Source organism: Corvus hawaiiensis, chromosome 2 (assembly GCF_020740725.1).
Source record: "Corvus hawaiiensis isolate bCorHaw1 chromosome 2, bCorHaw1.pri.cur, whole genome shotgun sequence".
Taxonomy (NCBI): Eukaryota; Metazoa; Chordata; class Aves; order Passeriformes; family Corvidae; genus Corvus; species Corvus hawaiiensis.
The window spans coordinates 10,868,716-10,883,340 of record NC_063214.1 but is presented as its reverse complement, the minus strand read 5'-3'; the positions used below and the strand labels follow the sequence as shown (position 1 = coordinate 10,883,340).

General features: G+C 41.2%; 1 protein-coding gene across 1 annotated transcript in view; it reads left to right on the top strand.

The window, feature by feature from the left end:
• Positions 1–430: 430 nt before the first annotated feature.
• Positions 431–14,625, top strand: part of ROBO2 (roundabout guidance receptor 2) — a 1,061,828-nt gene continuing 1,047,633 nt past the window's right edge. Inside the window, exon 1 of the mRNA XM_048289014.1 lies at positions 431–648. The gene's annotated coding sequence lies outside the window, so the exon portion shown is untranslated. The remainder of the gene's footprint in view (positions 649–14,625) is intronic.

Sequence of the window (14,625 nt, the reverse complement as noted above, 5' to 3'; positions counted from 1 at the left end):
TATTTGCCAGCCAGTGGTAGTGGATCACTCATCTGTCAGAATGCATACAATAAAGTATGATTTCTGTGTATTAGGGGGGATATCACTGATTCTTCAGGCACTCATGAGCTGATCCCTATTTTCAGAGACTGCTGGCAGAAACCACTTGGCATATTCCCAGGAGAGATAGCATGCCATCTTCAAAGGATGACAAAAATTTACGACTGGAGCAGCTTGCCCGATCTTCCATCACGGTCCAGCAGGCGGGGTTTGGCCCATGTGCTGTTGCCGGTGCCCCGGGGCCGGGCCGGGTGCCGCTGTCCGCGGTGCTGGAGCTGCGGAGCGCCGCAACTTTCGCGCCCCGCCCGTCCGTGCGCCCACTCGGGCACGTTTCCCGGGAGCGCGGCCTCTAATTAAACTAACTCCTCCCTTCGGCTGCAGGAGCCCGTAGGAACGGGGGCCTTCCCCTCGCTCTCCATCCGCTCCCCTTCTTCTTTTTTACCCCCTTTAAACAGAGCAAGTGAGCTTCCTCCTCCTGGGCTGTGCAAACTGCGGACCGCGCACTCCGGGGGCTTTAATTCCAGCGGGATCTGCCCCCTCCCTCCCCCGACAAACTTCGGGCGCCTCCCGCATCTCCCGGGACCGCGTTTCGGGGCTCCCGCCGCCCAGGTAAGAGGTGGGGGCAGAAGCTGAGAGATTAAAAAAAAGGGGATGGGGGCGGAATCCTGCGGTTTAGACCCAGCACAGCCCGAGCCGGGCCGGGGCTCACCCCGGGGGCGGGCGCGGCGGAGCATCCTCCTCCTTCAGCGCCTCTCCGGGGAGAGGCAGCCCCCGGTCCCTGCACCGCCCCGCCCGGCGCCGGCTGCTCCCTCGGCAGGTGCCTCCCGCCAGGTCACTTCCCCAAGTTTGGCCGGGGCTGGGGGTGGGAAAGCGGGAGAGGTCGGTGGGCGCCGGGGGCGCGGAGCTCAAGGGCAGCGGGGATAACACCTGGTGCAAAGCTGAGCTGTGCTTCCAGCTGGGCTTGTTCTGGGCATCCCTCAGAATCCTAATGCCAAAGCTAAGGGAGCAGTCAGGAACGTGCTGGCATGAAGAAAGAGCATCGGAGTTTTGCTCGTTTATCCTATTTTACCTACAATTTAATGCATAAAAATGTCAGTTATTTCAAATTATAGTTCACAATATACCAAGCAGTTCAGCTCATAAAAGGTATTAGAGTGCAGTATGTAAACTGGAAATTGCAGAATTCCTTTATTAATTTGGAACTAGCATAATATATTAAATTTTGCTGAAGTTAATAGTAAGAAAAAAGTTAGGCAAGAAAGATAGTTGCAATTAGCTTTGGGAGAAGTAATACAAATGCAAATGAGTGTGATGACACTTCAGTACAGGCATGTTGCACCAAAGAAAACCCAGCCTGATAAATTTAAGCTCTGCGCAACCAATTCAGAATGAGGCTTTTTTTTTTTTTTTTTTTTTTGGTCATTCTCATAAGTTTAGATAAGTGGCAATATATCCACTGCATACATATGTCTTTTATAAATAAAGCATTTATGATCAAGAAGGAATAGTAATACTCACATGGGTCCTTACAAAGGCCTCTAGGATTGCAAAAATAGTCTCTAACTAACTTTATTGTTAAAAATCTTGGGCCAAGAATAGGCAGGGTACCAGCTGTAAATCCAGGGAAGTAGTTATCCTTCTAGCCAAAGTTATGGCCTGTTATTTAAAGTTGTTGATACTGGGTTACTAATTTCTGATATAACCTACATAAAATAAACTTCATGAATTAAAACAGTTGTGGAAAACCAACCATATTTTATTCCTAATGTTATAGAAATTAATGATGGAAACTAATTTTGGACTTACATGTTACTTGTTACATTTCAGGTACTTCATACCTGGTACACATTTCACTATTTCTCTGGCACAGCTGGATATAGTGTACAGCAAGTGTACACTGTACAGCAAGTGTAGTGTATAGCAAGTACATAGGCGGCTGCTTTTGGTCATTACACAAAGTGTAAGCCAGAGCTACAGAGGCAAAATTGTTAAAAGTATTAATTCCCTTGTCTCATGTCTCCTGCTGGGCAGTGAGAAATAGGTGCACTCTACTGCAGCTCAAATCTGGTGCAAGTAGGGGGTGTTTACCTGCATCTTCCCATCCAAGGCTCCATCAGCAATGTTAGTCAGAGAAATGATTGAATGATTAATGGAATGAGAATGATTAATATGGGCACAGGATATTCACAAGGTTGTTGCTAAAACCAACAGTTACAGTGGACATTTAGGTGTCAGTCTTGGTAACATTAATAACCCATGTGCCATTGGGGAAAACTCAAAACACCAGACGTATAGTTTCTTTTTAGTTAATATGTAGCAATTGGGTGTGTGTCTTTCCTCTCTTAAATGACCTTTGCCTGCATGCAGAGGACTGTCATGTGATCCGTGTGTTGCTCAAGCTGCTGGAGTTCTTATAGTGTAGTTATGGTTTGCTGTTTCTCTGAGTAGTTATGAATTTCATTTGCACATTTTACTCTGGCTTCAGAATTAATTAAAAAGTATCTGTTTTGATGTCAAATAGGGTTCTCAAAATCAACAGAAAAAAATGCTTATACTGAAAGTCCCTTTATTCCAAAATTCCTTAATTAGGTAGGTTGTAAGCATCAGAATAAATATGAACAAGAATCCCACCAATCTTATTTTTGAAAAAAACAGTAAGAAAAAGAAGTAACATTATGGATGAAAGCTATTTCTTACTATGTTTTAACGGAATTTTAGTTGGATTAATGTTTCCAATGTGAATTTTTGTGCAGGTTCAAGTACTAGGTGGGCGATATTACCTTCCTTTGTCCCTCCTTGACTTCTTGTTTGTGCTAAAATTAAGTTTCCCAACTGTGAGACATCATCAGGCATTTTCACAAGTAGCAATTGAAATCTCTTAACACGCCTACAAAGCTGAAAGCCAAGTCATCTATTTAAAGAGTGTTTTGAAGTGGTGTTTTTCTTTGTTGGTTATCTGGGCAGTGGAGAAACAGTTTATCTGACATCAATTCCCTTGGAATATTTAGGTTTTTCTGTGGAATAACTGACCTTAATGAATGTGGGGAATTGGCATCAGATTAAATCTTTACCCAGAGTTCAGCTCCATGAAAAAACTTAGGAGTGCCTTCAGCTCAAGGGCTTTGTCTTTAAACCTTGAATGAAGAGAACCTGTTACAAGGTCAGCTAGAAGTTATAAGGAACAACAAAGGACCACCTATGAAGTCTGTACTGATAAAATATTTTGTGAGAAGGACAAAGCAGTCTGCCCCTTTGGAGGGAAACCACCCGGAGCCCAAATATCTGTTTATCTGAGTATCATAGTCACAATATTTAGTGAAGTTATCAGAACACAGGACTGCATGGTTCCTGAGCAAGTTCCAGCAGCAGTTCACCATTCCCGTTTGTGTATGATGCATCCAGATATTTCAGAGTGGTTTCCACTCATTAGAGATCATACACTGATCTCCTAGTGTATGTTTAGCTTACTCTAGAGGGAGAGAAAAATCTTGGAAGAAGACAGAACAGTATCAGCCTTTATGAAAGACAGAAACAAGCACTGTGGCTGCAATTGGAGCTGAGGCGGGAGTCACAGAAAAGCATAACATGACATCAGGGGTTAAACTTAGGTGAAAGTAGAAAAATAATGGCAGTCTTTGTCCAAAAAATCCCCTCAGTCAAGGTGTCAAAATGAGATATTGCTTTTATTACACTGTACTGATGCTCAGGCATTGATTTTTCTTTTATCTGCTGGTCTGCTTCTCAATCAGCAGAATTTCTTCATCAGTTCTACCCTGCACCTCACAGCTTCATGGTGTTTGACTGGGAGTCATGACTGGGCTTCTGGAAGGTAGCATGCCCTTGGCTGTGGGAAAACCAATATTAAATATTATGTTGATTTTCACAGTATAATATTTTCTTCTTTTCTAACCTGTTTTAAACCATGATTTGGAAAGTAGCTTTGCTTTTTTTTTCATTAAGACAGCTTTCAAAACCCAAGGCCTCCAACAATGCTAGTTTTTCTTTTAAACAGAAGACAAAAGCCCCACAGCAGTAAATTGAAACTAATGGCTGTATTTCCTTCCCTCTTCACCCCGTAAACAAGAAATTTCTGTCACAGAACCCCACTTAGCTAGAGCCTAGAATCAGAGATATAAAATATTGGCTGAACAATGGATTTAAGATGCCATGTTCTCAGGAAGCTTGGTCAGAATAAAGACCTCTTCAAGTCACAGAGGGTGTCTGCCCTTAAAGGTACAAGTTTCTGGCTCTCATGGATCAGGTCTTTAAAATCGTGAGATGCAACATGGTTATGCATAGGAAAGTTATTCAAAGAAGTTCTTGAGGATTTTAAAATTTACTAGCCACCGTGCTTTTTATCTTATGGAAGCCCAGATAGCTAAACTCTGGAGAGATCCTTTGAAAGAGATGTAAGCAAAATTCCAATAAATATTAAAAACTTCTAGACTACTCTCCAAACGCTTTTTGGTAAATTATGCACTCTCTGAACATATGAAGGTATGATTTCTGGTACGGGTGGAACATTACCCGTCTCATTCCCCTGGGATTTATGCCTACTTGAATTTTGCATACTCAACATAACAGGAAAAAAAGCCCTAACCAACTGTTTCCATCTTTGTTGGTACTCCCACTCAAAAAATTAGGTGTTTTTTTGACTTTTCCCATTCTTCACAGTTATTCTGCCCTGATTTTTTTTTTTTTTTCAAGTCCATCAAAATTACTTTAGGTCAGGCAGGGGGGATTTACAAGAATAACTGCGCTAGTATTCCTTGTTAGTGGTAATAATGTAAAAATATGTAGTATATAGAAAACACTGTAATTTAATAACTCATTAAATCATGATCCGATTTCTTAGCTATACTATGTGATGCTTCATTGGAATGTATTCAATAGATCAACCTCCAGCTAATTTAGTTTTTCCAAACAGTCCTGTACAATATTATTGCAAACATCTGTAACTGTACAAAAAAAAATAAAATACAAAAAAAGCCAGCAGGAACCAAAGTTGCTCTCAGGCACATTAGGAAATCCTGTGCATATCAAATAGCACAACTGGGACGTACTCATTTGTTGGTGGTTAGGAGAGGTGTCAGGCTTTGACAAACCTATTCAGACTTTACTACCTTGCTGGTATGCACCTGAGCAGATCCCCAGGTCAGCCTGGCATCTCCCATCCCTTAGCTGCTCTCCATGAAGACTTGCAAGTCTGTTGGCTGCTGTAAGAGACTGAATAATTGATTTCTGCAGCCATGCTCCCATGCTGGGGGAGCTGGAACGTGGTTGTGCTTCTGCACTCCCTTGAGAACACAGGACTGCATGGTTCCTGAGCAAGTTCCAGCAGCAGTTCACCATTCCCGTTTGTGTATGATGCATCCAGATATTTCAGAGTGGTTTCCAGTCATTAAATATACATACGACACTCATGCAGAGAGTCATTATACCCACTCTTCTGATGGGAACAGAGATTTTTTTTTTCCCCTTATTTTTTCTTGTTGAGTCAGAGCAAAGGGCTCACCTTGAAAATTCCCCTGCTAAATTCAAGCACTGAAAAGAGAAAGTTTGGGTTAGAGCCTGTTTGCTGAGCCATAGTATCTGCATAGTATCTTCATCCTTCTAAGCAGTAGGCTAAAATGTGTCAGCACAAGCACACTTGCACTGAAAAGTCTTTATGTTTTTTTGGTCACCTTAGGGGGCTTGGAAGTCTTGCTTTCAGCCTCACTCACACTGGTGGAGTGTCTCTATTCTAATTTTCCTTCCCCATCCACTACAAAAAAAGTGAAGAAATGCTTTAGCCAAAATGTTCAAAATCTCATAAGGAAAAAATTAAGTTACATCAACCTCTGCGTGCTTCTGATGTGTGTTAGAGACAAACCAGACCACAGCAGCATGTCCAGGACATGAAAGGTGGGCAAGTGATACACAACATCTTTTATTTATTCCTTTTTACAGAAATTTAGTTATCTACTGTAGTGCCCCCCTTTCTCCTTTGAAGTGTAACACAAGAAAATACATCTTAAACCTCACTGTTTTCTAATGTAAATGTAGAGTGGGGAAAAGAGATCAGAATAATGAATGCTTCCGAGAAGTGCTGATGTTTTAACAGTGGATTTTGTCCCTGCTCCTTTTTCTCTGCTCTTTGTTTGTTGTGGACCCTCATTTTAGACATGAGTGTTTCTCACAAGGTTTTGGTTTTTTTTTTTTTTCTAATCTTCCAGTATTATTCTCCATACGTGTTTGAGATCAAAATAGTTATCATCTGAATTTAACTTAGTACATCTTTCTCTTTGTGATAGGCTGCTATTTCAGAGGGTACAATGCCACTATTAATCATCATAAAGAAAATGCATGAAAACAGTCCAAAATATGTGTCAGGCACTTCAAGGTGATGGATGCACAATAGATGGCCCCATTATTATCACTCAGTAACTTGAAAACTTTTGGTCCACACATTTTCTCACTTTAAAACATCATTAACTTGTTCATGGGATCCAATACTTTGTGAAAAATGTATTACTCTTCTACTCATTTTTTCCTCATCCTTCATGCTGCATTGACAGAGCCGGTTACCTGAAATTTCTTAATGCATTGTAAGTTTACTTCTCAGTGTATGAGATAGCAAAGAAAACCAAAACAAATGGTTGTGTGGAACACACGTCAATTATATTGATTTTGATCTGTTAATGCAAAAGCAGATTGTATGAGTGATTGTAATTAGGGAACTTATGTTTATTGGTCACAGTTCTAGTTACTCCTTGGATTTGTTCTCTTTTGTGAATCAGACTTAAATACTGAAATATCTGTGTCAACTGAATGTGGCTGATATTCTCCTTTTAGGATTGTTACAAAAGTTATACAAACCTAGTGAGATTGACCAGTGCAGCCCACAGATATTCCCCAGTCAGATCATTCACGTGATCTAGTCTAACCATCTGCAAAGTAAACGGTTGCAGTTTCCACAAGTATCTTCTGCTATCTATAGTGGTACAGCCAATTCCTGTATCAGAGCCTGTCATCTGAACAACTGGATGAAAAATCTTAAAAGCTAAAGTCATCCAATATTTAAACTTTCTATTGCAAAGGAAGTATTCTTTTTCATTTTGGGAAAAAAACCCTTTTTAGTTATAATGAAATTGCCATGAAGGTTCATAGTGTTTCATAAAACTGAAATTGGTAAGTTTCTATACACAAAAGAATGGAAGACACTATCTTTCTAAAGGCCTTGAAACATATTTGCCTTCATTCAGGAATCATTAATTCACAGTTACAGTGTGTCTGTAGGTAATTTTTATTTCTCCTAACAGTACATATGTTGTTTTCTTTATAACATTAATCTGATGTTAAAAAAATTCCATCTTAAAAATATTGCATCTCTTACATTTTTCCCTTTAAATTTTAATCAGAGAGTATGGAAGAATCAATAGTTACTTAAAGGTTACTTTGAAAGGTTCTGAAAGCAAACCTGATTATAAGTTAGTGACTTAATGATTTAGTACATTACTGGATAATCAATAATTGCTATCTGATGTTCTGAATCACTCTTACTAAATATGTTTTGGAAAGTTTGTAATTACACCACAGGCATGCTGAAGTGAAGAAGACATAATCAATGACACAGACAGTGGATCAAGAGCACCCTCAGCAAGTTTTGCAGATGACGCCAAGCTGAGGGGTGCTGTTGACACTCCCGAAGGACGGGGCCATCCAGAGGGATTGGACAAGCTCGAGAAGTGGCCCATGGGAATCTCATGAGACCAAGTCCAAGATGCTACACCTGGGTTGGGGCAAACCCTGGTACCAATCCAGGCTGGGCATGAACAGATCCAGAGCAGCCCTGGGAGAAGGACTTGGGGGTGCTGGTGGGTGAGAGGCTGGACATGCCCCGGCCGTGTGCTCTGGGAGCCCAGAAACCCCCGTGTGCTGGGCTGCATCCAAAGCCCCGTGGGCAGCAGGGCAGGGAGGGGATTCTGCCCCTCTGCCCCGCTCTGCTGAGACCCCAACTGCAGTGCTGCATCCAGCTCTGGGGTCCCAGCACAGCAAGGACAGGGACCTGCTGGAGCCAGCCCAGAGGAGGCACCAAGGTGATCAGAGGGATGGAGCAGCTCTGCCATGAGGAAAGGCTGAGAGAACTGGGATTGTTCAGCCTGGGAAAGAGAAGGCTTTGGGGTGACCTAATTGCAGCCTTCCAGTACCTGCAGGCAGCCTGCAAGATGGAGAGAGACAATTTACAAGGGCCTGGAGTGACAGGACAAGGGGGAATGGCTTCAAACTGACAGAGAGTAGGTTTAGATTAGATATTAGGAAGAAATTCTTTGCTGTGAGGTTGGTGAGGCACTGGCACAGGAAAAGCTGTGGCTGCCCCATCCCTGGAAGTGTTCAAGGCCAGGTTGGATGGGGCTGTGAGCAATGTGGTTTGGTGGAAGATGTCCCTGCCCATGGCAGGTCCCTTCCACCCCAAACCCTTCTAAGGTTCTATGATTCCATGAATTGCAGAGGCCTCCCTTCTAATGTCACAAGAATCTGTGTTCCAGCAATGGATTTGCCATCTCAGTTGAACCATGGATGCCTCCAAGCTGACAGATGTCCTCGGCTATCTGTTCAGCTCTGCATGGGAGTTCATGGCTTTTCACCTTCTATGCACAAAGGTTGTGTCTGGCAGCTTGGATTGAGGAGCAGGAGTACTTTGGCCCAGCGAGGGCAGCACTGGAAACCTCTGGTGTGGTATGGACCTTGTTAAGCTGCTCTTGTACTGGCTCTGAATTTAAACAGGCAAAATCTTATCATTACATTGTGTAAACAATCCTGATACTGCAGGGAGGTCCTATCACATAGTATCTGGTTCCACAGATGGCCCTCTGAGGGAGCTTGTATTTATAAGTCGTTGGTAATGTACTAACAGAAAGGAGGTTAAAAAATACAGTATTTGTAACAGGCAAAGTAAGACATCAGCGATAAATTCAATTATTTTAAATGCATCAGACCAGGCTCTGATTTCAGTTACGTGGATATAAACAAGCCTGCTGGTACCACAGACTTGTGCATGCAAGGAATGTCAGAATCTGTTGCTGCCTGCTCTGAGCTTCCCCTCCCCCTCCCAAAGACACGTGCTCCCTGCCCATGTGCTCCGAGCTCCTTTGTTCCAAGCGCGGGCAAAGCCAAATGTAACTCAGACTCTTTAGCAGCAGTGTGTGACTGGCCGCTCACCCCGGGTCCGCCCCCAGTCCTCCCCTTTCCCCTTCTCCGAATAAAGATGGTCGAGGGGAGGCTCTGCCTCTCTCTCAGCTCAGCTACCTTCCTGTAAACACCTCTGGTCGTCTGTCTCATTTGAAAGCTTCTAACTGCAGGGAATTGAGCGAGCAGGGAGCTATATTTCTCCCTCTTTGCTTCTGCTGATGGTATTTGCTCTGCAGCTGATTCAGGTACCGATTTTAGAGCTACTAAAGTGCTAGATCGCCCGTGCTACCTCTCAAGGCTGCTCGAGGCTTTCTAAGGCATTGAAATACAAGCGCCAGCCGGTATAAAGCTGAAAAGATACCTTCCACAAGAATCTTGTCTCAGGGATGTAAAAATACATCCACTTTAGACTATAATCTGTATTAGAAAAATTTAGTCTGTCCTCGGACTTTTCCTTAGACATCAACATTCAAAATATTTATAGGATATTTTTTGAGTTTGGTGATTTTTAAACAGTATTTTGGGGGTTGATTTTTTCCCCCTTTCTTTTCACAACTGTGAAACTCCAAACATTTTATGTACCTGCTAAAACTCTTGTATCATGTTGCCATTTCAGAGAGATAGATCCAGCTGATATGTGAGGCTGGCGGCATTAACAATGGCCAGAGAAGCCATTTATCGCTTCCTACTGTCTATACCAGGTATTTCATAGGTGCTGTGTGGAGAGGAAAGCTGTTCTTTAAATATAGAGCTAAGTGGCTAAATTCTACTTCATCTGCAATGGTAACTTCCACTTTTATGAGGCAAGTGACATTCCCATGATTTGCCAGGAAGCTGGCATATTTTTTTTGTTATTTGCTAAAGATTTATGGAGTGTATGTTTGCATAGAATAAATACTATTTTTTAAAAATATATCTTTGTAGAGAAACTTATAAATTGATTATACTAAAAAGGATACTTAAGTCTACATAGTTGATATACTCGGTGATTCAAACAAGACAAAAGCATATAAAATAACCCAGGCAGTAACAGAAGGAAAGCAAAAAACATGTAAGTTGTTGCCCCCCCCAAAACAAATTCTGCAAAGCCATGAGTTTTAGTGGATCATGCCATTGAGATGGCAACAAATCTCTGGAAATACAGCTGAAAGCCTCCCAGCTTTTCATGCCAACACTACTTCAACAGAAGTCTCATCTAAAACAAACTTCAGACTTTGTTATAGTCCTTTATATGACAGATTTATCCATGTTCCCTGATTTCCTGCCAACTGACTGCACCTGGTTCACTCTAAATTACTTACAGTTAATTGTCAATAAATGTGAAGAAGGTCCTCTTGCCATTTTCTTTTGGCTGTGAAGCTGGTGAGTCTCATGGCTATTTATCAGGTAGAGTTATACATGCAAGTTTAGAGGAGAAAGAAAAAAGAGTAAAATAGAAGGCAATGGTAATTGTTTTATTATTTTTTTTCCCCATGTGTGTCTTGGTGCAGGATATGTGTGAGCACAGCTGCAGTAAGGTTGAGATGTTATTTAATTCAGCTGTGGCCTGGTTTGATGGGCTATAAAGGGTGAGGGAGGTGGCCTGGGCTTTTCTTTTACTTGTGTAGGGAGAATTGTTGGTGTAGAAGGAAGAGAGAGAAAGCCTTCCAGGTGAGTTTTTATTTCCCAGTTAGCCTGGTGTTTTTCTCTCTTGTAGCAGCTTTGGAGGGTAATATAAAAATAATCTCTTCTCTATGGAGTTAGAGTAATTAATAAATTTTTTTGTGCTATTTGAGATTGTTATTTGTGCATCTTGCTTTTCCTTCAAGAGGCCTTGCAACACCAAAAACTTGCTTTTAAAATTATTTTTTGTATAATTGTAATTTCTATTCACCTCTTCAAAAGATAACTGAAGGAAAATGGTGAAAAAAAAAAGGACTTTTTCTTGTCCTCTGTGTCTCCTGACCTGTTTCACCTGCTGTTCCTATTGCTTTGACATACTTATGGCTTGATTCTGTCCTTGGTCATTTTATTCTTCTGTTTGAGGGGCTGAAGCAGCATTGGTGTAAACCCAACTGCTGTAAAGGTTAATTACAGACGTGATAGTTAAGCTTTTTTACTGCAATGTAGTCTCTATTAAAAGAAGTGTTCTTTAATTAAAAAATGTGTTTGTTTGAGATAAACCTGTTTGCCTGCACCTGTGTGAAAAGTGAGGCTGAGGATTCAGAGGGGATTAATGGTTTTGAATCCAAGGCAGTTTTCTGCTTCTATAATGAAAGACTCCTGTTGAATTTTCCTTGGGAAATGGAAGCTGTAGTTTGAGCTTTCAGTTACATATGTGTCAGTTACTGTTCTTTGCTTCTTTTCCTTTACAAATTATCAAATAAAAGACAAGAACTATGACAGGAATAATATCTATAAAGCTTATATTCCCCCACTCTCTTTGCAGTTTTGTGTTGTGAAGCGCACTGCTTTCACCCAGTCCCTGCAGCCTCTTCTGCCTCACTCTTTCTTTCAGGGATGGTTCCTGTGTTGAGAAGAAAATGGCTCCTGGATCCAAAATAAAACCTTACACTTCTTGCTTCTTTTGTTTTCAATTGGAATACTATGGATATGGTGTCTAGGCTTCCTCCTTGTAAGATGGCTGTTTGCTTCTGTCTACTAGTTATGAACTTTCAAGCCAAAAAGGCTTTTTTTAAATGTACAAATTTCCTGGTGAGGTTCTGATGTTCTCACAGAATGGTCTGGGTTGGAAGAGACCTTAAAGATCATCTTGTTCCACCCCCCTGCCATGGGCAGGGACACCTTCCACTAGACCAGGTTACTCAGAGTCTCATCCAACCTGGCCTTGGACACTTCCAATGATGGGGCAGCCACAGCTTCTCTGGGCAGCCTGTGCCAGGGCCTCAAGAGCCTCAAAGTAAAGAATTTCTTCCTAATATCTAATCTAAACCTGCTCTCTTACAGTCTGGGTCTTAAAATCAAGAATCAAACACGGTTAGAAAGGACAAAAGATTTTACCTTTGTATTTATTTTAAGGATCCTTAGGTGCACCATGTCCAGGTTGAATGCACCTCAATGCACACCACACAATAGATTGAGTATAACATTATAGGTGTTGCTAATTAGCATATCTATCAAAGATTCCCCAATGAGAGGCTTGAGTGAGCCCTCTCCCCAAGGAGTCTTCCCCTGGATGGTTCTATCTTAGTTTACAGAATGTGTTCTGGAGAGGACCATGGTGTCTGGGGCACACTGATCCCTAACTACAAAGCTTCTAAAATGTTTAGTCTCCTAAACAAGTCTTGGACAAACAAGTCGAAGAATGTAGGCTAAAAAACACTAAGAATACAGAAGTTATAAAAAGAGTATAAAAGGGGTATAAAAGAAAAGACAAAAAATCACATGGCATCACTGAGGCCATTCCCCCTTGTTCTATCCTTACGTGCCCTTGGAAAAAACCTTTAGGTACTGGAAAGCATCTTAATGCCTTCTTAGTTGTAATATTTATATTACAGCTAGTAGGGCTGTAGTTACAAATGCCAGCTCTTTGTGGAACTCTAGCTTTCTGTAGACACAGTCAAAACAAAAATTATCTTGGACATTTTAATTAATTGTAAAGTAGGTAAATAACTAATTGAATACCATCTGTTTGCTTGGGCTGAGAATCAAGGATGTGTCTGTTAGTTTGAGGAAAGAATATTCATGAAACAGAATATCTCTTTTCCAAGATCCTGATTCTACAAAATTATTTCTTTGACCTTGCAGTGGTAATGTCCATATATTTTTAGGGCATTTATTTGTATTTGTTGTTCTACATTTTTGCTTTAGAGTTCCCATATTCAGTTGTTTGCTTCTCCTTTCCTCTGGGGGTTAAATAGTCAAAAATAGACAAGGCAAAAACAAATAAAGCTTTTTATCATCCCTTCCTTTCTTCCCTCCAGATGCCTGAGAGGGGACAGGGAGGAACTGTGTGTGCTGGATGGGGAGGGCACTGTTTTGCTGAAATAACAGTTGCTCTAGGGGGCCTCAAACAAGCTCTTCACAAGAAAATCAAGGTGTTTGTAACAATGGAGAGGTTCCCCTGTGCAAAAGGGTTATCCTCCACACCCAGTTTTGAAGCAAAGGACAATTTTCATTCTGAGCAGCTGCAGAAGTGCATGGGCAGCTATTTTGTGATCTGGGCTGGTGGTTAGAGCACTGACTAAATGCAAAAGTGGAGGTTTGAGAGTCACAGCAAACAGGAAAAATTACCCCTCCCCTTTAACCAATCAACCAAAGCCCCTTCTTGTAGGAGCTTCTGCTGCCTGCCTTCCTTCCGTGGGGGGGGGGGGGTAGGTGAGAAAGGGAGAAACTGAAGTATAGTATTCTACATGTCTGCTTTTGTAGCATTCCTTAGGTTTTTATTCTGTAAATAATACTGGGGTTTTAGGTTTCACAAAGCAGAGATATTTTTCACTGGAGATTATCGATCAGAATTGAGAATTATAATTTCAGTTGAACCTTTTGTTATGGATGGGTGCTGCATCCATGAGTTTGGAAAATAGCTTTTCTAAAAAGAAAAGTTACTGTAATAGCAAAATTGAAAGTATGCTTAATCAGCCAATATGTAAATATATACTTCTGTTCATGTAGTGTTTTCCCTTTCTTTTTTTATGTTGATTTTTTAAAAAATTGTTCTATCGACAAGAATTTTATGGCTCTTTATAATGGAGAAAAGCACAAGAAGTTTTTACAATACCTTCTTTTTAAAAACTACTTATTGATGCAAGATTTCTCACATGTTGGATGAATTTCCCAAATATTCATATACTAATTTCTGTGACAGTTGCCTTTAGACTAGAAATGACATTCTATTTTTTCCATTCAGTCCTGTGTAATTGGTACAGTTGTGCCAAATCTGTATTTGATTAAACAGATCTTCTGAAGGAGCAGGTCTGAGTCAGAGTGCTATAAGGGGAGGTGTGCTGGGGAGTAATAAATAGGTAAATGTTGCTGATGCCAGTGATGATGCCCAGAGAAGCTGTGGATGCCCCATCCCTGGAAGTGTTCAAGGCCAGGTTGGATGGAGCTCTAAGGAACCTGGGATAGTGGAAGGTGTCCCTTCCCATGGCAGGGGGGTGGAAAGGGATGGGCTTTGAGGTCCCTTCCAACCCAAATCATTCTATAATGTGAAAAATGTGGTAACTGGAAGACACAGTTGGTCCCTAAAAACCCACAATGAAAAGCAACTGATAACACATCTCAATGTTGTAAACCCCAAGATTTTAATAAAATCAAGTTTTAAGTTAATTGTGGGGTTTTGCCTCAGGAAATTTTCTGTGCTATGCAATAAGACTTCTAAGAAATTCAGTGAAGTGCTGCTTGTTCAGGACTTCTAGACCTGGCTGGATTTGTGTTTTTTTTTTTTTTTTTTTTTTTTTTTTTTTGGTGAAG